This window comes from Peromyscus maniculatus, chromosome 18, assembly GCF_049852395.1.
Source record: "Peromyscus maniculatus bairdii isolate BWxNUB_F1_BW_parent chromosome 18, HU_Pman_BW_mat_3.1, whole genome shotgun sequence".
NCBI classification, from domain to species: Eukaryota; Metazoa; Chordata; class Mammalia; order Rodentia; family Cricetidae; genus Peromyscus; species Peromyscus maniculatus.
The window spans coordinates 15,716,993-15,743,021 of NC_134869.1; the positions used below are offsets into that span (position 1 = coordinate 15,716,993).

Genomic DNA, 26,029 nt, shown 5'->3' on the forward strand with positions numbered 1-26,029 from the left:
TTTGAGTGTTTTGGTAACAGCCTTAGAAGATACACATGTAAGTTAATATGTTTTTAACTGTCACTTTGAAATATATAATAATCCAAATCTTTGGAAGGTTTGAAAAGATGTATTAGATATTGGTTGAGTAATTTGGGGTATTATTTCTCCCTTAAGTAAATGGAAAATAATTATAATTTTCTTTTGACAAAAATAGGGCACATTGATTTTTTTTTGTGTTTGATTTAAAATATGTTAAAAACAAATGGGAACATTTTTTTTATTTTTTAAATATTTTATTAAGTCTTTGAGAATGTCATCCTTCTAGATCCACCCTATCTACTTTTTAAAAATTTAATAATTCAACCATCTGATGGTGGCACATGCCTTTAGTCCCAGCACTCGGGAGGCAGAGCCAGGCAGATCTCTGTGAGTTTGAGGCCAGCCTGGTCTACAGAGCGAGATCCAGGACAGGCTCCAAAGCTACACAGAGAAACCCCATCTTGAAAAGAAAAATTAATAATTCTTCTGCTCTGATGTGTGCTGCCTATATACTATTGGCTGTGGCACTGAAACCAACTAGGAGCCACCCTTTTGAAGAAAAGCAACTCACCCTCCCCCAGAAGCCACCAACTTTCCACATCGCCTCAGTTAGCAGTGTAGGCTCCTGAACCCCTTCCCACTAATGGGAGTCTACTTAATTCAAGGATTTTGTGCATGTTCCATTTATTTTAGAGTAGCTCTAGGTAAAATTCTGAAGATGTTTGTCTATTCATCAGGACAAAATGTTAACTCAAGGCAATATAAAGAGAAAAGATAGGATCCATGTGCTTCATTTTCATTATGCCCAATTATTTGGCTACTTGAACACTTTTTACTTTTATCCTTGTAGAATATCTACAACATTCACAAGGCTGATTTTTTTTTCTAACGTGTTCATGTAGACTCTCATACCAAGGTGAGTTTAGGAAAGCTTACCACACTGCCCCCACTTTCTCTGTTCTAAAACTGCCTTTCTACTGGCTGTTTTGGAATCATAGACTCAGTGTAAAGAGCCCCAGCTTCCTCCCCTGGGAGCATGCTCACATTTATTCATTCACTGACAGTTGCCTCTACTTTAGCCTCACCCTAAGCCAGTCTTTTCTTTCCTGTGCATGATCCAGCCCCACCGGCTTCCTTTCCATTCTCTGGCCTTCGTTCAACCTTGAGACGGCCTCACATTCTGTCCGTCTCACAGATCGGCAGTAGTCTATCCAGACTCGGTCCTTAGAGAGGCGACACTCATCTTATGGGATTGTCTCTGTGACTTAAGCTGACTACCTAAAGAGGTGTCTGTGCCTGTCCTCCAAAAGTAGCTTAATTTTCCCACTTCAAGGTGCTCTTACTTCCAGGCAGCTTTCAAGTTGTGTTTAATTAATGCATAATCTTTTACCTAATGACTCTTTGCCACTGCACACTAGTCTCCATGAGACAGGAACAGTGTGTAAGATGGACCATAATATTCCCAGGTCCCTAGAAAAATCTCTGTCACACAGTAGATAATCAGTACAGAGTTTTGGATTGATAAATGAGTGATTTAGTATCTGATAATGAAATTTTCTTGATTCTGGAAGAACCCTGATTCCTAGTAGTTCACATTCTTTTAGGGAGAATTGTACAGGGAAGTAATTATGAAATGCGATAGTGGTTGAAAAGATAAATATCGGAACAGAGTACACGAGTTGAGATCTTGCTTCCTGCTCTACTAACTTTATTATTAATAAAATAACATAATCTACCTAGGGCTCAGGCTCCTCATCTGTAAAATGAGGGCAATTGTAGGACCTGCCGTTGGTAGATAGGGAACGTTGGCTGCTCATATCTATTCCATTTCTGTTATAGCTTACCTTCCTACACAAGAACTTGAAATGTTAAACAACCTAACTTCCAATCCCCTTGAAGCTAAGGTTCCACTTGGAACTTAGTTCCACTCAGCAAATCTAGAGACCAAAAGGAGCGGGGAAGGGAGTGGCTACAGGTGACAACCAGGCTAGAGAGATGTCTGGTTCTTTGGAGACAGTTTGAATATAGTGCCATAAATCTAGGCATAAGTATGGATCCTCAGAGATGAAAACATGGGTAGTTCTTCCAGAATGTGAGGTATAGGTGTCAGCCTCTATTCCGCTGGTTTTAATTCTTGGTGCCTCGTGTCTGGTTGTGACACCCAGTTTGGGTATTTCTTTTCCAGTAGTGAATGCGGACCCTGTACTTTGGCAACAGTTAGATTGTAGAGATAGAATTTCGAATAATGTGTTGAAAGAGTTTCCCTACAGCAGTGGTTGTCAATCTTCCTAATGTTGTGACCCTTTGACACAGTTCTTCACATTGTGGTGACCGCCAACCATAAAATTATTTCACTGCTACTTCATCATTGTAATTTTGCTACTGTTATGAATCGCAATGTAGATAATTTTTTTGGAGATAGAGGTTTGCTGAAGGGGTCTCGCCCCACAGGTTGAGAACCACTGCTCTGAAGGGAGGGTCCATTTTTTAGATCTAAACACAGAGACTGTGGCAACAGGGAGTGATGGTATGGTGCTATAATCCTAGCACTCAGAGGCTGAGGCAGGAGAATGGAGAGTTTCAGGCCTTGGCTGGGAAATGAGACTCCGGAAAGAAGGGAAGGATGAAAGAAGGAAGGGAGGGAGGGAAGGAAAGTGGGGGAAGAGAAGAAAGGCAGGGGAGAGAGAGGGAAGGAGACCACAGCAAACAGAGAGGAGCAGCCAGGACTGTACTTAGCAAACAACGTGATGCTTATTTCCCACAATTTTGTATCAATGCCACTTCTTAACTGATTGGTTGATTACATACATACATATGTATCAGTTGCAATTTTCAAAAATAATGTGGTGAAATAAAATGTAGAATACACTATTAGATTATATTTCAAGGAATTTTTTCTTCTTCATGTTTATCTGTGTCTTGTTATTTCTTGGAAATTAACACATATTTTTCAGATCTTAAAAAGACAAGTTGTTTAGCAACTGAGACATCTACATTTGTATGATGCATTTTATTTTTATTTCTCAAGTGCATTAAGATCGTGGCAACTCTGCAGAGCATCATACAGCAAGCAAGCTGAAGGCAAGATGAGCTGGTAACAAACAGATCTGGGACTAGAGCAAGGCTCCTTTGACTCTAAATCTCGTATATCCTTGCTTTACCACCATTGGGCAATGATTCATTGAGAACAGCTCTCTCAAAATGAAATAAAGGTTGATTTTCAGAACTAAATGAAAAGTCTTGATCCGGGGCCGACAAACTGATAAATCTTTTTTTTCCAGTTAGCTTCTGACTCTAAAATGAAGGTGTAAGGTGTAAGTTGACCCCATTGTACATAATGCATAGCAATGAGACACCAGGAGCAAGATTAAACACTAAAAGATACAGCAAGCTTTACAAACAGGTCCACATTTCAGTGGTCCTAAAATAGAAATCAAGTCTGGGCCTAAGGTCTCAGAGACTGATCCAGAGACTCATTTTCTGGGTGGCAGCAGAAATAAAAAATGTTCCGTAAAGTGGGAGCCAGATCCAGGTTAACTGTCCAGAGCCAGGGTCAGGGTCAAAGCAAGGTTCTGAAAACAAAAATTCAAAAGTCTGCAAAGGAGGTCTCAGACTAAGAAGCAAAACCATCATTCCCAACACTCACAGGCTGACTCCTTCCAGATGAAATTAATTTTATGGAGCAGTCTGACAGATTTTTTTTAAATCTTGAAGAGCTACTCCCAAGAAATAACTTTTGGAAACTATCAATACCAGGAAGTAAAAGAACCATAGCAGCAAAAAGGAAATATAATTAAAACTCTCAGAAGTTAAGTAAGTATATGTTTGCTAGACAGATCCAACAGGATTGACCTATGAACAACAAAATTACAAAACCACTGTGAGAACTGAGTAAAACTGTCTAAAAACATCCCATGGTATGAGTTGGGGGAATGGAGAGAATCTTTGAGGCATCTTTATTATAGAGTTCTCTGGGTTATGAGACTCATGGTGAGAGAAGAATGATCTGTCATAAAAAAAAGATAATGTATTGGTAAACTTCATTTCATCTCCAAATTTGCATGAATGACCACTCTTATGGTACAATTTACATCATCAGTCTACACATGAAAGAGAAAAGGAGTGTGACTTATAAAGCCCATAAAATAAGCCCACTCCAATTTCTTATACAGGTAGGAGAATAGATAAAGGTCCTTCATAAATCAACAATATTGTTACCTTTAACATAATAATAAAGTCCATCTGGAGAGGAAAATATCTGGATACTGAGAATTTATGTTTTTGCCAAGGTATAATATTTTGGTAATACATACTTAAATGGGTATGAAAATCTGAATGTGTTTATTATATCTTTTATGTAAATGTGTGCACACATACCTTAATGCTTGCTCTGTTCCACTCAGAAATGGTGGAGATTTGAACACTATTGATCAAGCATGGTTTTCATAAAGTATTGTGTGGGCAGCTTCTATTTTGGCTAAGTACCTTTACGAAAAGAAAAAGCTCAGATAACAATAGGTTTTTCCAAATGTTAAGACTGCAGCGTGGCTGTTTCCAATCGCTCCCTAGGCCTGTTGGATCTTGAATTAGAAAGAATACAGTCATCCAGCACCAGAAGGCAATTGGTCACATGGTGCAAATTGATGTACAGGAAACACATATACAGTGCTACTTCCTATCTTTTTCAAGAACATTTTTTTCTTTAGAGGAGAAAATAGCCACTTAGAATTCTCTATTTTGGAAGTCAAGCCAAGCATGATGCTTGACCCAGAATTATAAATATTCTGTAATGTGTAACTGAAACACTTGGAAAAGCTTTCTAAAGAAATTCTAGAAACGGCACCTGCAATAAATCGCCATAGCTTCAAATCACATAAAAGCTAGTCTGGCACCAGTTGAGGTAGGTGTGACTGAGTGGTAGTGGTACCCATCATACTGTGCCAAAGAACTAAAATAGGGCTTTGATGTCTCTATGCCACCAAGCAGTCAGTGATTCTAACAAGGGAAGGCTCCAAATGAGAGTGGAGAGGGCTGAGGAAAGGGAGGGTGATATCTTAGAGGTTAATAAAGACAAACAATAAGGATAGCATGCTTCCCTAGACAAATGATCAAGGTTGGAAAGCAGCCAAAAGAAGAGATCGATTCTATTATAAGACTTCCATTTTGGTTTTGGGTGCCCATCTAGAATTGAGGTATGGACCTGCAGTTAGGACAACGGAAACATTTTTCCTTGGCGACGCATCAAACCTTGGGAGTGTCTCACCTAGTGGTTGGTGCAGGGGTGAAGCTATATTGGGATGTGAAAATAGAGGCATTTATAAAGATCTGATTTGTGTATAAAATTGTGCCACCCTAAAATGAGCAATGAAACTGTGCTTATAATTATGCACCTGCTTCTTGAATCTAGCCCTTAATTTCTATTCTTGGAGTCATCAGGTTCTATTACCCCTTGCCTAAATGATTGCAGTCACCTTCTAACTGGCCTTCTGCCTTCAGCCTCTTCTCAGTCAAGAGCATCCTTCTACTCCCCACTGCCTACTAAGCACACAACATGGAAGCCAGCATCCTCTGTGATCTGTATCCAAAGCTGCATTTCCAGACACCATCGCTTCTCTCCATGTACTTGATACTTGAGCCAAATTGGCTAATCACCAATCCCCAAACATTCTCCAGTGTGATGTTTCTAAAGCACAAACAGGATCCGGTTATTGCCCTACTTAGAACTCTTCCCAACTTCCCTTTATTGCTCCATAGGAATCATCCCGAAGTGTTTGGTCTATAAAATCTCAATACCTGGCTCATGCCAAGCTCTCCATCCTTATCGCTGACCACCAGACCCTAATCCTCCAGCCTCAAAACCTAAACCCAGCCATCTGGAACTACTTTAGATTATCTGGACAGGTCACCCTGTCTCCTGCCCTCGGGCTTTAGTTGAAGCTGGTCCTTCTGCTTTATACTCCTTTCTTTCTACCTCTCCCATCAGCCTCCCAACAAGGCCCCAAGTCCAACATGAAAAAAAAAAAGTCTTTTCTTGCTAAGACTCAGCTCAAGATGATCAGCTTTGCAGAAGCTTTCCTGTTGCTTGCTTATGACCTTCCTACATACATCCACTACTCATTTCTTATGGGGGACCTCAGTGCCAAAAACATGTTTTTGATATCATGACTAACTTTTTTATTTTAACTAACCATTTCCTAATATGTCTGTAGTCTCCTTCGGGGCTGGAACAATGTTTGTATAGCATGATGAGCTTAGCAGTTCACACAGTAAGACAGAACAGAGTCTAATACATGATAGCAAAACCCCGCGGTCCCAAGGCCTGTGAAGTAATTACTTACTGTGCTAAATGAGTATTTGCAGAGAGAATAAAACATGATGGTTACTCCTAATCTATATGCTGTTGCTGAGAAATGCAAAAGTAAAGTCTCTCTCACTCTCTCTCCCAGACAGAGCGCTGTGTCTGTTGTAACGCGGTGCATCTCAAACTTTAATGAACCCTAGAGTCATACACATGTCTAGGGAGAATGGTGCCACTTCAGTACATCCGAGTGGCAGCAATGATTCTGCATTTCTGATAAGCTCCTCCGAGATGCTATGGTGCTGATTCTTCAGAGGCCACTGTGGGGGAGGATTTCACAGGGGAGGTTCAGAGAGGGACGACACAGCGGAAGGAACTCAATGGAAGGGTGGGACGAGTTATTGGTTCCTGCAGAGGTTCCCCCTAGCTGTGCATATATCCACACAGGCTTTAATTGAAGCTGTGCTAGAGGCTGAGACGTCTTTACTGTCTTTATTTCTCTTTAAATGAGGCCCCCAGAGTCAGGCTTTTCCCTATTCACTCCCCCAGTATGATTCAGCCTGTGTGATTTTCTCTGCAGAAGAGCTCCCCAGATTCCATTTTTAAACTGACCTGAAGCTGTTCTCCTGTCTGCTTCTCACAGATTTAAACCATCTCTGCTTCATTGTGCAAGCCCTGGAAATCCAATCTTTCCAGTTCTCAGAAGCCTTTCCAGCTGCCTAAATTGTTTTGCCTCCATTTTCATCTCAAACGGCATTCCTTTTTTTCCCAGGGAGCAGACCAACTTCACCTCGGCAAAGGCCAGCTCCCAAGCAGCTGCAGTGTGATGGATAAATGCAGATCTCATTCTGAAAGCCAAGGCCGCTCTCCCTACCCACTTTCAGGGCAACACGAAGGGCTCTGGATTTTGAACTGGAGGGTGGCTCAGGGGAACACCAGCGCTAGCTAGCACTGTTGACTAATCAAATGTCAGGAAGGAAAAACAAATGGAGGAGAGAGGGTAGAGATTAGGCTGCAGCTGCAAGAGCCCGAGGATGCTTGCAATATCAGGGAAGCTGTCAAGGCTTCGGTAGTGTCAATTTGTAATTAGAGATGCCATATGAAGGGGAATTTTGACATTTTCTGCCACTAGTTTACTTTTTCAGTAATATCGAGCTCCGTCTTACAGTTCTGTCTCTCTTCTGAAAAAGCTAAGTAAATCCAGAGGTGTCCGATTCAATCCAGAAAGCCATAAGAGCGTTTTGGTGTCTAAAATACATAAAACGTTATTTTACAAACACATACAGATACTAGCACATAGATTGTTAGTTTTCATTTCATTGTGATTTAAAATGTATAAAAATTAAGGTATAAAATTGTATTGTTTAGGGCCAGGTTAAGTGGTTATGGAGGCTTTTTTTTCCCAGAAATGTCCAAATGGTCCCACCTATGTATTTTAAATACCTAAGGATGATCTTGTTGGCGTCTCTTACGTGATATACTTTTCGTGTTCTCCCAAACTGCACATAACCCAAGCCCCTCAACATCAAATGTCTGATATACCATTTAAAATACAAACCTGTTTGATTAGTTGGGAGCTGAAGGGATTAAAATTGACTACATGTCCCCACTGGTTGTAAGCTGGCACATGCTTTAGCGGAGTTCAGAACTCATCTTCGTTTCATAGGAGCCATCAGTTTGGATCAGCTCCGTGAAGCGTGAGAGGTCAAGCAGCTTTGTGCATATATGCTGGAAACTTCTAAACATAATTTGTTCAGTTTTTCAAACCCAGCGACATCAGTGAAAACCATGTATCTTTAACATCTACAGAACACCTGCACCCATTCAAAATGTATCCCTTTTCAATTCAATCTTTGTTAAGCAGGTATTGGCAGTCACAGAAGAAAGTCTTTGGAGGGGATTGCAACCCTTGATAGAGAAAACAATCTAAAATGTAGAATTTTAGAGCTGGAAGGGACTCGAATGTAACATACTACTTAAACAAAATATTATAATTGTCCTCGAATCTGGAAACCCTTCAGTCACTCTCTACTCATGATTCTTTCTGGCTTTCTTCTGCCTTTTCTGGGGACTTCAGTTGACATACTCAGCAGCCTCCAGTCTCAAGAGTCACTGACACTCTGCATCTTTCTTTTGTGCCCCTGGGTTTTATTTCAGATAAATAAACAGGGTAGGATCTGTTGTTTGGTTTACTAATGGCTTCCTTGTATGACTGAGTTCGCTCTTTTCACTATTCTGTGTTTTTCACCCCAGACTGAGTTCTGACCTCTGTCAATTGGAGTTGAGCCTTTTGTTTCTGCCATTCTGATTGTGGCAGAGGGAATAGACTTCTAACATATGTTTTTCTTTTTTCCCCTAATGTCCTCATACACTACTTCTAATATCTGTAAGTTGTGAGCAGTTTAGCTGATTATTTTATCTCTTATTGTCTCATGCTCCCAATTTGCTCTCGTGCCTGGCAGTTTCTGATCGAATATCAGACATTGTACATTTTTACCTCATTTGATGCTGTGTGGTTTTGTATCCCTACAAATAGTCTTGAGCTTTTTTTCTTGAGTGCAGTTGAGTTACTCAGAAACATACTCATTTTTAAACTATGTTAGGCTAGAAGACAGCCATGGTAACATCAAAGGAAAATTACTTCCCACTAATGAGGCAAGGTCCTTCTGTGTGTTCTCCCTAATTCCAGCTAGGCTGATAGGAACAGCACTTTCCTTAGCCCGTGTGAGCCTTGGGTATCCTATTAATCCCCATTAATTCTTTCCAGTGGGTCTTTCCCTAGAATTGAGTGTACTGATGATCATTGTTCAAATGAATCCTTAAGCAATTTTCTGTGACTCTTTCAAGGAGGCATTATAATCTAACTTTTATTGAATTTTCTTGACAATTTTATTCATGTATATAGTGCATTCTGGAAACTTCCACTTCTGCTAGCTCCTCATCCATAGACATTCCTTTTTCATGGTCTTGTTGTTTTGTTTTTATCATATGATCCACTGAGTTTGACCAAGGATTTCTGTGTGACCAATGAGTTTCAAATTATCCTTTAGAACCCAGTAGACACATCTACAGGAACACAAGTGAAGAGCATGACTGCCTTTCTCCCAGAATCCACCAATAGCCAACAGTTCGGCAGGGTGTGGTGTGGTCCTGTGTATCTATCTCCCTCTGACCTGATCCGTGACTGACTGATGATGGGCCCAGTCTTGTAAAAGCCCAGTTCAGACAGATGCAGCTGCTTTGAGATGATGATTGCAATGGTTATGCCATGCCCAGAAGAGTCTCTGGCTCTTCCATTCTTTCTTCCTCCTCTTCTGTAATATTCCCTGAGCCTTAGAAGGAGTGATATCAATGTCCTGTTTAAGGGTGAGAACTCAGCTGTCACTTATTCTCAGCACTTCCCATAGTTCATTGCAAAGAAAAGCTTCCAAACATATAGGCTCTTGTCGTTCCCCTTAGTGCTCAGGAGAACTCGTTGATAAGGCCCTAGTGCTGAAAACACTACACACTGTCATCACAACATATAGAGAAATCAAGATGAAACTGAGCTGGAAACCTCCTCCCTCTGACTAGCTTTTATAGTATTATGCAGGCATCTGGAAGAAAAAAAGCATCAAGGTCTTACTCAGCTATGAACCCTACAAACAAGAATACTAACCTGCCAGGCAAGGCATGGCTATTGGTGCAATAACGGCATGAGTGATATGGGAATAACCAACGATTCTCTGATTGGATTTGAGACCTGCTCCACAAGGGGGAATTCATGGCTTGTACTGTAAACCCTATCAAAACCCTGTGGATGAGGAGGTCATAGACCCTAGGAAAAACTACAATTGTTTAAATACAACTGACAAGGTTCTAAACTGTAACATGAATTTTAAAAGGTCTTATTAAAAAAAATGTGAAGCCAGGTATTGGGGTAAATGCTGAAAGGTCAGAGGAATAGAACAAGACACCACCAACCTCATCTTGCCAACTCCTCAGCTGATCCTGTTTCCTCAGAATGGAAGCCTCTGAGTCCTCACCCAAAAGTGTCTCCACTGAACTGCTGCTAAAAAGCTTCTAGTTCCTGGTCCTCACACCTTATATAACTTTCTGCTTCCTGCCATCACTTCCTGGGATTAAAGGCATGTGTCCTTCCCAAGACATGAGATCTCAAGTGCTAGGATTAAAGGTGTGTGCTACCTGGATTGGCTTTGTTCCCAGTGTGGCCTTGAACTGGCAGAGATCCAGATGGATCTCTACCTCCCAAGTGATAGGATTAAAGGTGAGTGTGCCCCCATTTTCTGGCCTCTGTGTCTAATCTAGTGGCTGTTCTGTTCTCTGACCCCCAGATAAGTTTATTAGGATACACAATATATCAACCACACTAAACTGGCTATATATCTTTGAGGTTTTATCTGTATCTGCCACATTTACATACCTGTCTGTACTCTGTGGACCTTGATCTTCCCAGACTCTCAGGTCTGTCTCCTCAAGTCAGATAGTCTTGTACTCTATCTGAATTCTTTCTTCCTTCACTACAGCCTTACAAAAATCTCTCTGGTCAATAAACTAGGGCATCTGTAGAAATTGGATGTTTACTATTTCTCAGAGATTTCTGGCTCTCATTTCCTAATGTGCAAATCAATTCACATATTTTATATTAATATTCTTATTTTAGGAAGGGGGAGAATTTTGGTCTTTGCTACTCATTCTTGTCAGTAAAAAAACTTACCTTTGTGATATCTAGTGTGCTGAAACATAGTTGAAATTTCATTCATCTGTATGTGATACCAGAAGGATTCTTATTACACACAGAAAATATGAACATGTGACAAATGCAAAGTTAATTTGGAAGTTATATATGTAAAACACTAGCAGATACATGTACATTCACATTGAGATGAAAAATGATAATAAAATGTTGTTAAAAATCACTGTTAATAGTGATGGATCTCTGGGATTATAGTAATATTTATTTTCAGTTTTCTAAATTGCCTCCTACTACAAAATAGATGGCTTTCACCAAAACTTAATGTTATCTAATACATTTTTATGTGTGTGTGTCTTGAAAAAGAAATTACTTCACATGTGACATATTTGACTCTCTAAAGAAAGGTGAGTATACTTGCCAGTGAATGGAAATCCCAATAGTGGGGATAATCTGCTCACCCGATTAGAAATTTTTATCTGGAAGCTGAATGGCCAGCATCAGGGAGACAGGAAGGGATGCCTTAGTGTTAGTAGCTCATAAATTGTAAAATTCTAAGGACACACTGATTCCATTGAATGTGGTGACTTCCTAATCCCTTTAGTAGTCAAGAATGGATGGAACCCACAGGACTAGATAAGACAGTTTCTGAAAATGCACTGAAATCTGACTTCTGAATTTGTGGCAAAGTGAGCAATTTTATGTAATTGTAATGAAAGGACAGTAAAAAGACTAAAAAAAAAAATCACGATCTAAGCAGACTCTCCTGGATAGGAAGCTATTTAGCAGAATAGCCATGTAAGTACACTCTTAGGGGCTCAGAGAAGTGCCCCACAGAAAAGCACAATCAGAGGATGTAGGGCCAGAAGGGACAGCTGAGTCTTTCAGTCCCTTGCTTTCCAAGTGTGGTTATAGCCTGGCTAGGTTTGGATCCCAGCTCTGCCACTTAGGAACAGCACAAATATGCAGAAGTTCTTAACCTCCTTCTGCCACTAATCCCCATCTGTAAAATGAGGGGAGATATGGACATGCTGAGGCTTGCATGAACTAATGCAAGTGAAGAGCTCAGGCTAGCCATGGACGACACTAAGCTTCATCTAAATATGGGTAACTATTATTCTATATATGTATGGAGCACTCTTAAAGGCCTTAAATTCCATGAATTTAATGTGCGTTTAGAAATATGTAACTAGTTCCTCAAAGCTGTGATTATGCAGATATTATCGCTTACAACCATTTGTGGTGACAACAAAGTTGGAAAAAAACCAAATTTAACATTCTAATGAAGCAAATAAACAAAATTCTCAGCACAAATCGCAAAAAAAAAAAAAAAAAAAAAAAAAAAAAAACGGCATTGGTGGCGCATAACACTTATGTGTAGTCTTCTTAACAGAGGGGAAGGGTTATGCTTGGAATTAAAAGCAAAACAAGCCGGGCAGTGGTGGCATACTCCTTTAATCTCAGCACTTGGGAGGCAGAGCCAGGCGGATCTCTCTGAGTTCGAGGCCAGCCTGGTCTACCGAGTGAGCTCCAGGAAAGGCACCAAAGCTACACAGAGAAACCCTGTCTTGGAAAAAAAAAAAAGCAAAACAATATGGATACATAAATAGCACAGTTCTTTGTCTCTTATTGTTGTATTTATTCCTGTTTATTCCTGTAAGCCGTAATTCCTAGTTCTTACACTCTGGCTCCAGCTTCCTCTGAAGCTAAGACATAGTCAATAGGTTGTTCTCTTCGGCTCTTCACTCTTCCCTTTCCCTCATCCTAGGACACTCACACTTGAAAGAGAATTGGTTTCCACAATTTCAGTAATCAACCTCAAACTTTAACTCCGACAGAAAAGATAATTTGGTTAGTCTGAATGCAACAAACAAGGCACATTGCCGTCTACAAAGGTTAAAATACAAAGCGAGTGACATGTTTTAACACTGTGACAATAATAAATAGCTCTTATTTGATATACTCTGAGCATTGAAAAGCATTCAGATCAGACCTGGACTTGAGTCTGTTAAGGATGAGAAGAAACAATATCAGGGTTCTATGCTGACTGAGAGAAGAGAGTTTAACAAATGAAGATTCCTGGCTACTAATTTGTACTCTAGATAGTGAGATGATGGGAAAGAAGTTCAAATGAATGGCTTATAAGATTAAGGCACCCACAGAGGCTGTGTGGTCTCCATTCACGGAGCTCTGTCTACTGTGAGTGAGTAAGAAATGTGGCTCAGTCTATCTGCTGTAATAGAAGTAGGAAAGACTCAAATGAAGCATGATGTAGGAAATGCACAGCTCTGTCCAGAAGTTAATGAGGGTCATGTAGGTAAGCAGACATTAGAGTTGAATCTTGAAGAAATACTATCTTTTTGCTGGATAATGTAAAATAAGAACAATCCAGGTGGAGAGGAAGGCTAGGGAAGAGCTGAAAGCTGGGTGCCTTCAGAGCACTGTAAATCATCTGACATGATTCATCATAGAGAGTTCACAGCAGGGAAAAGGAAAATATGAATAGATAGGTATAGATACTTGGCAGAAACTTCAGGATTATTCTTTTTGGGCAGGTTCAGAGATAAAGCAAACACCATAGACCTATTGTATAATATATGGATGGTCAAGACAGTCTTATATGGCCTTTATTCATTAAGTTAGTATGTATTCTGCCTTAGATGAATTAGTTCACTCAAGGCTGATAAAAGGCCCTTGGGAGAAAGTTTGATATAAATTGAGTCTATGTAGTCATTTGGGAATTGTATCCCACAAAAAAATCAGACAGACTTACTGTTCTCACTGTAGCTTGGAACAGAATGATCTAAAAAGAGGCAGCTTAGAACAAGCAAATATTTACCTCTCATCTTTCTGTGTGGGCATGAGGTAGGACTTCTTGTTCCAAACTCACCATCTCAGATAGCAGAGTAACAACAGTGAGCATTTTTCATTATAAACTGAAAAAGAGCAACGTTGTCCACTGTCCTAAGTCCCCAGTGGTGGCAATGCCTCTAGTTGACTAGCCTTGGCATATGACATCATACCTTTTTAAGATACAGACTCCTGGCTGCTGGCCCTAGTAAACAGGCCGTTACACAAAAAAGAACATCCTTTACAAAAGAGCGGAGTTCATGGCTCAAGAAATGACTCATTTGGCCCAGATAGCTCCAGCCTAAAATATTGTAAAAATAATTGCAAAGATTTAGTTCAGTGTCATTGTCAAAAATCTATTTCTACATTGCAGCAAACGCCTCAAGTACATTTCTCTAATGAAACTCATTATCATAGCTTTTCTATTCTTTTCCTGTAACGGGAAGTTGAATAGTGTAGTTTGAGGGGAAAATAATGCTATGAAATTTTGTACCCATCAGGAGGAACTCATTCATTTCTGTCATCCTATTTCAGTGTAACCCTTTTCTGTACTATAAAAAGATGAAATATGGATATCAATAGAGGATACTATGTTCTTCTCTCCTCACTCTGCCCCCTCTCTCTGTTTGGCTTTGACAATTACATTGTATGTACTTTCAAAATCTTTTGTGGTCATAAAAATCTAATGAGAAATTTCTGAATACTTTTAACCACTTAAAGCTGCCTGGAACTTTAAAAAAAAAATGTGGGCATATTATTAATCTAGCATCCTGGGTGCTTTCCAGGCTGAATAATTATATTCCACCTACCTAGGTCCCCCTGGTGGTTTCAATTTGCATGCAGAATTGTTCTTCACTTCCAGTTTCTGAGTTTTTGTGGTGTTTACTTTCACACCGATACCTATAACATGAATCTCACTTGGCAGTCAGCATTCTCTATGAAGTAGAAGAAATTATGCTGTGTTTTTTCATATGTATGTTGTACTTTTGATACAAACACTCTTGAATGTATATTCAATAGCTCATTTAAATGATGCCCCTTTCTATTTAATTTTATGGGTGTGCCCAACCACCCTTAGATACTGCATTTGTTTTGTTACTTTCTTTTTGTATACATATTTTTCAACTTACTAGGGTTTCTGGTAATGCTAAAGGTGCACTTAGCAGGAGGCTATGAGTTTCTTAGTGGCCTATCCATCCCTAGAATTTGTAGAATTTTTAATAATGCTTTCTGAAAATACAATCTCTAATAAAAAGAATGATCAAATGCACAATCACTCCAATATTAATCAGCTAAAATGTATTAAACACTTCAATGGTCAGACATTCTATCAGGCATTTTCTATACAGCAGCTCATTTAGTTGGCCTAAAACCCAGTTGGATGGGTAATGTTGTCTTTCCTGTTTTAAAGATGAGGAAATTGAGGTCTGAGAGCATGAATTAGCTCACCAAGAGCCTCATAGGGACAAGTGATAGCACTATACTTTAAATATAGACTCTCTGGCATAGGGTAGCAAATGGTTTAGTCTCAGTCTGACTCTGAAAAGCTGAGATCCAGACAATCTCTCCTAAGGTAAGTGAAGTTAAAAGCCATAAAATTCCAGTGTTTTAGTGTGAATCCAAAAGCTAGAGTCGATGTCCTCATGTGAAGGCAGTTAAGCCCCTACCCTGATAGACAGAGAGAAGCCATTTTGTTCTATCCAGGCCATCGGCTGATGAATCACACCCATTCCAGGGAGAGCAACCCACGTTACTCATTCTCCCAATTCAAGCCCTAATCTCATGGGGACAGTGCCCACAGTGATGTTTTCACCAACCACATATCTGGTCACCCTATTTTCCAATAAAACCAATAATGCAAAATGGACAACCACTGAATTCTTAGTCATTATCCTGACAACTCACTTACATGGTATCCTAATAATCAAAGATAATAAGTCTTACATCCCCATATTTATTAGCATGAATCGAACACACTATTTAAGAAAAAGTTGGACACAAAATGAAAGTTGTGGCTATCCAAATATTTTAAGCCAGTTTATTTCCAACTCTCTTAAATCAGGTTCACGATATATATTTCTATGACCAAAAGAGGTAAGAGGCTTGATTTTTTAGCTTTCCAAATGCTAAGAAGCCATGTTCCCTAGCAACACTGTGAATTCACATAAGAAATTTTCAAATACCATTTATAGCAGGTCCTTTTTTTCCTCCAGTGCCACTTCTCTCCGAGCTCGTGATTACCAGAGAGAAAATGAGCTTTGGAGATTTTAAGTAATGTTCTTAAGAGGACATCATAGTGGTTGGCCAGAAAGAATGTTGTTCTTGGTGCTATTTAGACTCACTTAAAAGTCTGTAGAATCTTACTTTATTTTGTTCTCACTGTTACACTGATTTATGATACATGGCAGTTAGAACTGGCTGTTAAAATTCAATGCTAATACAAATGAGAACTTTGGTGACTGGTCTGAAATAAAATAGACATAGCTTTATCTAGAGTTTTTACTTTGTATATGTGTGTAAATTATTTATGTATCTTTGTGTGTAGCTGACTACATATGTGTGTTTATATAAATTTGTGTGAATACTGTGTGTGTACATGCAAGCACATGATCTCTAGTGGAAAGACTCATGTTTTGTTATTTCCACTTTGAAAATCCTGTGGCAAACAGGACTTTCAACTAATTATATCAGGACTCATAGGGTCATAAAAATGAATTATAATCATAGGCATGAATGAATGTTTCAACATGTGGAAACCCTTACTGTTGATATGTTAAAGGGGAAAGCACATGATGTGCTTAAAATGCAGTTGGTAAAACTCAGTGCTCTTAAGATTGTAAGGTAAATCACATTAGCAAAATTACAAATGGTGATGTCTTTAAATGGCTACTTATCTATTCAGAATTTGGCAAGTCTGTATCATTACTTATATTCAAAATATAGTAGGATCCTGGCTGTTGCAAAAAGATGAGTGAAAGAAATATAAGACATAGTGGTTGAAAAAGAAGACACATGGTGAGTTACATATAACCTATACGTTTAGATACATAGAAGATGCTAAGATAAACCATCAAAGCACTCATCAAAGTTACTAGATTGATAATAGGGACACTAATAGCATCCTGATACACTTAATATCTGTGTAGAATATATAGTGCAGATGCAGTATATATGTTGTATGTATAAATGTTACATGCATATTCACATGTCTGTATGATGCTTTCTTGATAAAAACAAAGTTCCTGTAAAGTTATTTAGGCATAAGTTGAACAAAAACCATTATGGACAAAGATGTAGTAAATAAAATCATATACCATAACTAAAATGGGCTGGCTGGGTATCACAAAGATGTCATTTAGCTTCTAGTTGCAACTCTAAAGCCAATATAATATTTCAAAAGAGTTTTTCATGAAATTTTATAAGCATACATTAAAATTAATGAAGAGGCTCAGGGAACCAAAATGATCGTGAAAAAGTGGGAAGGCCAGCTTTGGTAGATATAAACTCTTACCCTGAAAGCAGCAGGAACCAGGTTGCGGTAGAATTATGCAGAGAGAGACAAAATGAATTTGACATGGGAAAGAGAACTTTAAGGGAGCCCTCACTGAAGTGGAAACTTAAGGGTGAATGCTTGAATACCAGACCCTACTCAATAAAATATTTTAAGTATTTTCATGTTTAAAACAGAGTTTCTTACAAGGCTCCTCACAAGTCTAATCCATAGACAGTTATCACAGTTTTAGAGCTAGGGAAGGGAAGGTCTGGGGAGACGACTTAACCAGTAAAGTGTTTTGCCCTACAAGCATGAGGTTGTTTCTCTTTTTTTCCCTCCTTTTTAATTTAATTTATTCAATTTATTTTACATCCCAACTGCAGTCTCCCCTCCCTCCTCTTTTCCCATTTCCTCCCCCCACCTCCCTGCACTCCCCCCCATATACTCTCTGTTTCTGTTCAGAAAGGGGTAGGCCTCCCATGGGTATCAACAAAGCACAGCATATCAAGTTGCAGTAAGACTCAGCACCTCCCCTTGTATTAAGGCTGGGTAAGGCAATCCAGTATGAGGAACAGGTTCCCAAGAGCCAGACAAAGCATTAGGGACAGCCTCCACTCCCATTGTTAGGAGTCCCACAAGCAGACCAAGCTATACATCTATGTAGAGGGCCTAGATCAGTCTGATGCAGGCTCCCTGGCTATTGGTTCAGACTGTAAGTTCCTATGAGCCAGGTTAGTTGTTTCTGTGGTTTTTCTTAAGATGTCCTTGACTCCTCTGACTCCTACAATTCTTCCTCCCTCTCTTCAGCAGGATTCCCTGAACTCGACCTAATGTTTGGCTGTGGGTCTCTGCATCTGTTTCCAACAGTTGCTAGATGAAGGCCCTCTGATGACATGTGGGATAGTCACCAATCTGATCACAGAAGATGGCAAGTTCAGGCTGCATATTCACAATTGCTAGGAGTCTTAGCTGGGGTCATCTTTGTAGATTCACGGGAGTTTCCTTTGTAATATGCCGTCCCTTTTCAATAATCTCTTTCAGTACTCTCCTGATCCATCCAACCCCCAATCAGGTCCCTTAAGTTCCCATCCCTACCTGCCCCCATTCCACCCAGAAGATCAATTTCCCCTTCCCAGGAAGATCCATGTGCCCCCCCTTGGGCTCTCCTTGTTACCTAGCTTCTCTGGGTCTGTGGATTGTAGCCTGGTTGTCCTTTCCTTTACAGCTACTATCCACTCACGAGTGAGTACATACTGTGTTTGTCTTTCTGGGTCTGGGTTACCTCACTCAGGATGATTTTTTTTCTAGTTCCATCCACTTGCCTTCAAATTTCTCGATAACATTGCTTTATTCACAATAGCCAGAACCTGGAAACAACTTAGTTGCCTATTGACTGAAAAATGGTTAAAGAAAATGTGGTATAATTACATAATGGAGTATTACTAAGCTGTTAAAAGCATGCAGATTTGAGTTCCATCTCTAGCATCCACATGAAAACTCCAGATAGCCATGTAAGCCATACCTCCAGCATATCAGGAACAGAAACAAGGCTTCTGGGGTTGGCTGGCCAGCCTCTAGTCAAGTCAATGACTTCCAGGTTTAGTGAGAGGTTTTATCTCCAAAAATGAGGTGAAGAGTGAGTGGAGAAGACACTTGACATTGACCCCTGGCCTATACACACACACACATAAAAACACATACACACAAAGGAGAAACAGACTACAGAGTAACACATAGGGTGGTTCAAGTATATCTGTAATATATTGATGAAGCCATACAGTGACTGCATTGATTCTATTCTCTGTAGTTATATTTAATGTGTTCTTAAAGTTGATGATGGTTTTAAAAATTAACATAAAGACAGATGCTTCTATGTGTAGATTTGCTTAAACAAGCCTTATTCATCATTTGTTCATTTAACTGCTTGATAACCAGTTGTCAGGAAGTAGGTTCGAGAGACAGACACAACAGGATTGGTTTACTGTTGAGCTATTTTCAACTATTAGTCCTATGATTCCCCTGTAGGCAAGAGCCCTCCCCAGGAAAGAGCTCCAAAGGTCAGAAAACAGAGCCCAGTTCTGAGATGATCATTACACTGTGCTCTCCAAACCTGTGCGTGCTGCAAATCTGGGAGGAATAGCTGCTGGTATGATGGATGAAAAAGTCCTGGTGCAGAATGCTCTTTAGAGGCTGAACAACAACAAAAAAATATCATTAGGATGAAATTTGCTGTAGAAAGATATAAAATCCTGCCTTGAGGTTAAAAAAACCATCAGTTGTATAAGAGTGGATCGGATCATAGGATCCTTGAATGTTAGTCATGAGCTAAGAGGTTTGATTGACCTCATTTGCAATCAGATGTTAAATGTCTATAAAATTATACTGCACTGAGAGTACAGTGACCAGATCACCAGGAGTAGTATCCATATACCTGAGTAGGTGATAATTATGTAAGCATTTTTAAATGTCTTTGGCTAGAAAGCAACCAGTAGGTGAAGGCCTGGATAATCTAGGAACCCTGGGTCACATAAAGCCATTAGAAGAAACTTTCAGCCTATAAGATTTCATGGAGTGCTACAAATAGTTGTATGAACTGTTCAATTCATAGACATTTCAGTGGCCAGTACTATAAGGGCTGGTCAAAACATACAAGAAATATTTTTTAAGTACTCAGCTTGTCAGTAATGAGAAGGCTTTTCTATTGGGTAAAAATGAAGATGTGACATTAGTTGATAACATAATGTCTAGAGACCCCATGAGTACCTTAATACTGTCTTCAAAGTTTCTCCACCCCTCCTTGTGAGGCTGCTGAATGATCAGCACACGGAACAACAGCAGGATGTCAGTTAAAGAGCCATTTTATCAAAACCTCCCTCAATAGCTGTTAAAGGGACGAACTCAGGGAAATTCTACATCAGAGAACAAGGCGAAGGCCTCCTTTCTTCCTGGCTTTCTCCCATGCCCTCCAAAAAATTAAATTACAGGTCCAGCACACACATAGAGTTGAAATACATGTGTACAGTCAAAATGCTGTATAAAAGGAGTCCCCCAAAGTGTGATTCAGTTTCTGTTATAGAAATGGAAGTAGAGATAGATTTCAATTCAACAAAAGGACATTGTATCAGCCATATGGTCTTGCATGAAAGAAGGTCATTGCCCTAAGAGTAAATTCTCTCTTCTTGGAGTCTAAATACTCCACAGTGCAGGGGAGCTGCCCAGTAAATTAAATACTTAGGAAGCTAGACAGGGAGAGTCTTATGGTCTGATGCAAAACTTGATTTCTAGAAATGTTCCTTCATCACTTAAGATTGCATGGCCAGGATGTGTAAGAAGGAGCCCTCAAGGAAATTTGACTCCTGATAGCAGGCATAGAATTCCATGTAACTCCCTGTGAGTTTTTATGACACACAATGCCTTGTGTCTTTATTTCCAATTATTCTGGGTCTATGTGCTCTTTCTCCTTTGTTCCTATAACTACTTCCTTCAGAATTATTTCTTTGTTCTATAGAATTCAACACCACCATAAGGCAAACCAGACTTTGAAACTGTTAGATTGTCCAAATTTTTTTGTCAGCAATATAGTGATAGTCTTTGATAAGTAAGTCAAGGGGTTGGGGAGTAATTTAATATTAATTAAACTATCATCAGCAGAAAATATGCAACATATAGCTTGAATACATTTATCTTCCTATTGGTTTAATGGAATATCAAACTATGAGTTAATTACTCAAGATTCAAGATGTCTACCTAGCAGATTCAGAAATGAACAAACTGAAATGGCTACGAAAGTATATCAGCTATTATAAATGATAAGCATCAAATATATCCCCAGAACTTGTGGAAAACTGAAATCAATCAGAAAATCTAGTCATTCTCAGTTATCGGCAGATGTGAGCCCAAGGTGCCACAGAAAAAGGTCTGTCATTAGAATCCAGGAATACCTTTTTATCCGTTATTGTTAGACTTCTTTTCAACCAAGCCTCTTTGTAAAGCTGTCAACAGAAATAGCATTATCAGCCCCCTCATAACTCACTTTCTGAGATGAAATCCCTAGTAGAAATAAGCAGTAGGAGGAAGATGGATGAACCAAGAATCAGTACTGCATGGGAAGTACTTACGTTTTATACATTGAAAGTGTGGACAGTAATTTCAGAAGAGTGAAAGCCCCCACCTGCTTCAGAAGGCCTTCCATTAAAATAGTCTCTCCCTCTGCCTGCTTTGTCTCATTCTTTATATAGCATCAGTATATTATCTATCTGAAAATGTGATATTGTTTGTCTATGATGTGTACAGCCACATGGTCTGTTTCACTGTTGAAATCCAATGGCGTAGTGTCGGCACACAGTTACTGTTTTGTTTTGTTTTCCCAAATAGATAAAGATAGAAAGTGGTTCCTAGATTGATTGATGGGTCACTAAAGTCTAAAATGAGAAGTTGACTAAGGAAATATCCATTATAGATTGTTTTCCTCCTTGAAAAAGAAAGATGAAACCAACAAGATGACCATGACTAAGCTCACATGTCATCTATGATGAAGTTTATAACTTTAGATTTTTAGGACCATGACATCCAATAGTGTGCAGTTTTCAAAATCAGCAGTAACTGAGATGTAAGACATAGCCAATGGCATGGCTCTATACAAATTTTTTTGCCACTTCCGACTTACAAAAACAAACAAAACCCCCACAGTTTATTGCCGCTTACAAGTATTGTATAATTCTATCCATATGAGGTCATTCTAAGTCTGAGTATTTGTTAAGACTACTTAATGAGGTGACCTTTTTGAACATTTCACAAAAGCCAACGTTTGAACCCAATTAGCCAAGAGAATATGCTAAGTAGCTACCTGGAACTTCCATGGTATTAGATATTAAGTCTTTATGAAATGTGACATTTTCTAAACATATATTTGCTTTTATTTTACATGTATGTATGAGTACCTGTATATATGTATGTGTATCACGTGTGTACCTGGTATCCATGGAAACTCAAGAGGGTTCTAGAAACCCTGCAACTGGAGCTGTGAGCTACTGGATGTAAGTGCTGCAAACTGAGTGTGGGTCCCCTGCCAGAATAGCAAATGTTCTTAACCACTGAGCCTTCTCTCCAGCCCCCAATAGAATAATATAGTTATCTTTTAATGAAATCTCTGCTTTGAGTGTGCCTTGGATTATACAGAATGTGTTCTGTTGATAAGATTATGAGAAAAGTAGATTAAAAACAAGATCCATTTGTGCTCACAACTTTATACTTGGAGTGCTACAAGAAAAATCTCTGAGACGTTGCCAAGTCTACTCCTTCAAGCTACTTAGCCATGGGGCTCTTCTTGTGTGTTTGGTGGATGAATCTAGAAGGGCTGTCATATGAAAGGAAGTATGAAGATTCTTCCGGGATGTTGTTTTCTTTGAAGTGAGGGCAGCAATTCCTATGCCTAGCATATCACTAATACATTGTCCTATCAGTCCTCATTAATTCCCAGTCCCAAATTCTTAAGCCTGTGACCACCAATGACCTCTGAAGAATGTTTTCAAAAGGAATCAGTCTTTCAACTCTGAAAAGTAATTTACTTTAATTGAGCCCTTGGCATTAGTAACTAAGTAAAATGAAATAATAAGGATGATAGTGTTTCATTGAAAGGCAAATGATATGTCCTCTCATGTAATGCACGAGAGGTTCCAGGGAGGAGAGTATATAAAGCACATTTGAGTAAATAGCTTCATGCTTTCAATGAGGAAAGACATCTACTATTTTGATAAAAAAAAAAAAAAAAAAAAAAAAGCATCGGTAAAATCTGCTGGGTGTGATGGCACACTTAATCCTAGCATTTAGGAGGCAGAGAAAGACACAGCTCTGTGGATTCCAGAGCAGCCTGGTCTACATAGTGAGTTCCAGGACAGCCAGAGATACCCAGTGAGACCCTGTGTGTAACCAACAAATAATAAAATAAAATAAAATGCTTGTCGTGGTGAGGTGGATAAGCCATGAAGTGCTTATAAGAGAGCGTGTGACTTTATGGGCTCATCTCAGCAGCACATGTGCTAATGTTGGATCGATATAGAAAAGATTAGCATGGCCCCCAAGCAGGGTTGACGTACAAAGTCATGAAGCATTTTGTATATGTTTTTTAATTGATAAAATCACTCTTGCACTTCGAGCACACCTTTTGTCATACAAACAGCAAGGGAAAGTCCTAGACAGTGGTAGGAGCTGGTACACCCCCATGCGCATCCTCAGTGTCTCACTGCGCCTGCTCCCTCCCAAGGTTGCTGGATGCCTGCTATGGTCTTCCTGCTTCCCGTGGACAGGTTTTGCCCTTTCCTCATTTTCAAATGCAACTTGATTAACCTCATGGACCCTGCTCATGCTTGCGCTCTCTCTCTCGCTCTCTCTCTCTCTCTCTCTCTCTCTCTCTCTCTCTCTCTCTCTCTCTCTCTCTTTCTCTCTCTCTCTCCCCCCTCCCCCTCTCTCCCCCTTCCCCCATCTCTCTGATGCTTTACCACTGGCATACTACTCCCTTTATTATAATATACCATGAAGCTTCCATGTAGGTTATCAAATATCTCTAATTGTGTTTACATAAATTTTACTGTTACCTGGTTATAGATTGTGTATTCATCCCCTCCCCACAGATTTGTCTTTTTCTCTGACTGGTTTTAAACTCCACAAAAGTAAAACAGGTCTTTTCAATTCCCTCAATTCCTGGCTTACAGCATATACCCAGTGCCCAGTGGTTTTTTTTTTGTTTTTGTTTTAATGAACCAGTGAGTGAGTAAATATATTACATATGTACCTGCAATGCATTTACTTTTGAATGAGGGAGTAAAGGAATGGCAAAACCCCTTAATCACAGGATTTCTTATGACTCATTTCCATATCCTAGGAGGTATCCAAATGAGCACATAATTCTTGTTCAGTATTTTCTTACTGTCTGGGGGTTAACTCGTGCATTGAAAGAAAACATAGTTTTTCCTGGAGTTTTTTGGTCTGGTGTGACAGTTAATTTTGTGTGTCAACTTGACTGGGCTCCTAGGTGACTAGATAATTAGTAAACTATTGTTTTTAGGTATATGTGTGTTTCTGTAAGAGATTAGCATTTGATCAGTAGATTAAGTAAATATCTACTCTTACCAATGGGATAGGTATCATACATTCTATTGCAGATCTAGTAAAAAATGAAAAGAGGACGGGCCAGTTTGTTCCCTCTTCAGCTAAGAAGTCCGTCTTCTCTTGCTCTTGGACATCAGACCTGATGGTTCTTGGATGTGAATAGAAACCATCCACTCTTCTCATTGGCAGGCTTCTGCAACTAAAACTAAACCATACCGCCAGCTTTCTTGGCTCCCCAGCTTGCTATTAGCATGGCAAGGGCCTTTTAAACTTCTGAACCAGGAAGCACAATACCCAAAATTCATGTCCTCTTATACATCTGTCTGTGTCTTATTGGTTCTATGGCTCTGTGGAGACTGAATGAAATCATCTCATCAGCAAATAGCACTTGTATAATTTTTTTTCCAGTCTTTACATCCACATCAGACTGTTGTCAAAAATTTGGACAGGCAAGCTCCTTCTCTAAACTTTCACCTTCATGCACCAAACCAGACCCAGGGTCAACTATAGGAAGGACAAGCAGAAGTAAACATGTGTGCACTTTCTCTGACTTGCACCAAATTCATCCTGAAAAACATGCATTGCTGGCTGAAATTCTGCATAACAGGTGGACATGAACCTTTATGCTTTTCTCCAGCTTCCTTTTATTAGGAAGGTGATTTTGAAATATGTAAACAAAACAAAATTATTCTGCAAGCAAATTGTAGGTGCTCCATTGGGTTTACTACACTGGGTTTGGGTCTTTTTTTTTTTTAATTCACTTGCAAATCTGAACTTGGCGGATGTTCAGTCTTATTGTGGGAGATAACAAAAGGCCCAACGTGTCATGTACATCACATTTCAGATTGCAGTGATAGTTTACCTATAATTATCTATAATTCATGTCCTTCTAAAAGGATAATGAGCTGCATTTGTCCTACTTAGCAACCACTCATTAGCTAGATCTGTAGGTCTGCATGAAGTCATTTGGGCACCATTTATAAATCTTTCCCTCAGGCCGAACTCTTTAGGGATTTTAATGCCCTTGGTTATATTTTTTTCATTTTAGTCCTTTTGATGTTGTTTCTTTCCTCCTAGTAAATTAATTAAAGAATTTTTCATTTTTTATAAATCATAATAATTATCTGGCAGTTGCATAGATTCCATCATCTTTAGGCTGATCCATTCATAGCAGCTTTCAGTATTCAGAGCAGCTTGTTCCAGAACTCATTTGATTACAGCCATCTGTATTGACCATGAAGGCAAATTCAATAAACAGACTGCAGGAACTGGGATTTGCCCACTGAAGACGGGAACAGCAATAGGTGCAAACCATTCATTGTCCTTTCTAGGAAAGACAAGAAATCAATAAAGCAAATACTCACCCCTGGAGCTATGTAGGTGGGAATATCAACTCCTAATATCCAAAATAAAGTTCAATTGCCTAACCAAAATGTAGAAAATGTAGAGTTTTTTTTTAATTACTTATTTTCAAAAAGCATGTTAATCGATTATCTTTTTCTTGAGTGTGGGCATGCATGTAGATTTGTCCTAAATTCTATCATCAGAACAAGTTCTTTGGAAAACT

At 39.3% G+C, this 26,029-nt stretch overlaps 1 protein-coding gene and 1 non-coding gene across 11 annotated transcripts in view; both read left to right on the forward strand.

Annotated features, from left to right (window-relative positions):
• Anks1b (ankyrin repeat and sterile alpha motif domain containing 1B) overlaps nt 1-26,029 on the forward strand; it is a 1,025,752-nt gene that overhangs the window by 502,928 nt on the left and 496,795 nt on the right. The gene's annotated exons all lie outside the window — the stretch shown is intronic.
• On the forward strand, nt 23,370-23,476 carry LOC121823851 (U6 spliceosomal RNA). Its single transcript, XR_006065493.1, has one exon. It is a non-coding gene; the product is annotated as a U6 spliceosomal RNA (small nuclear RNA).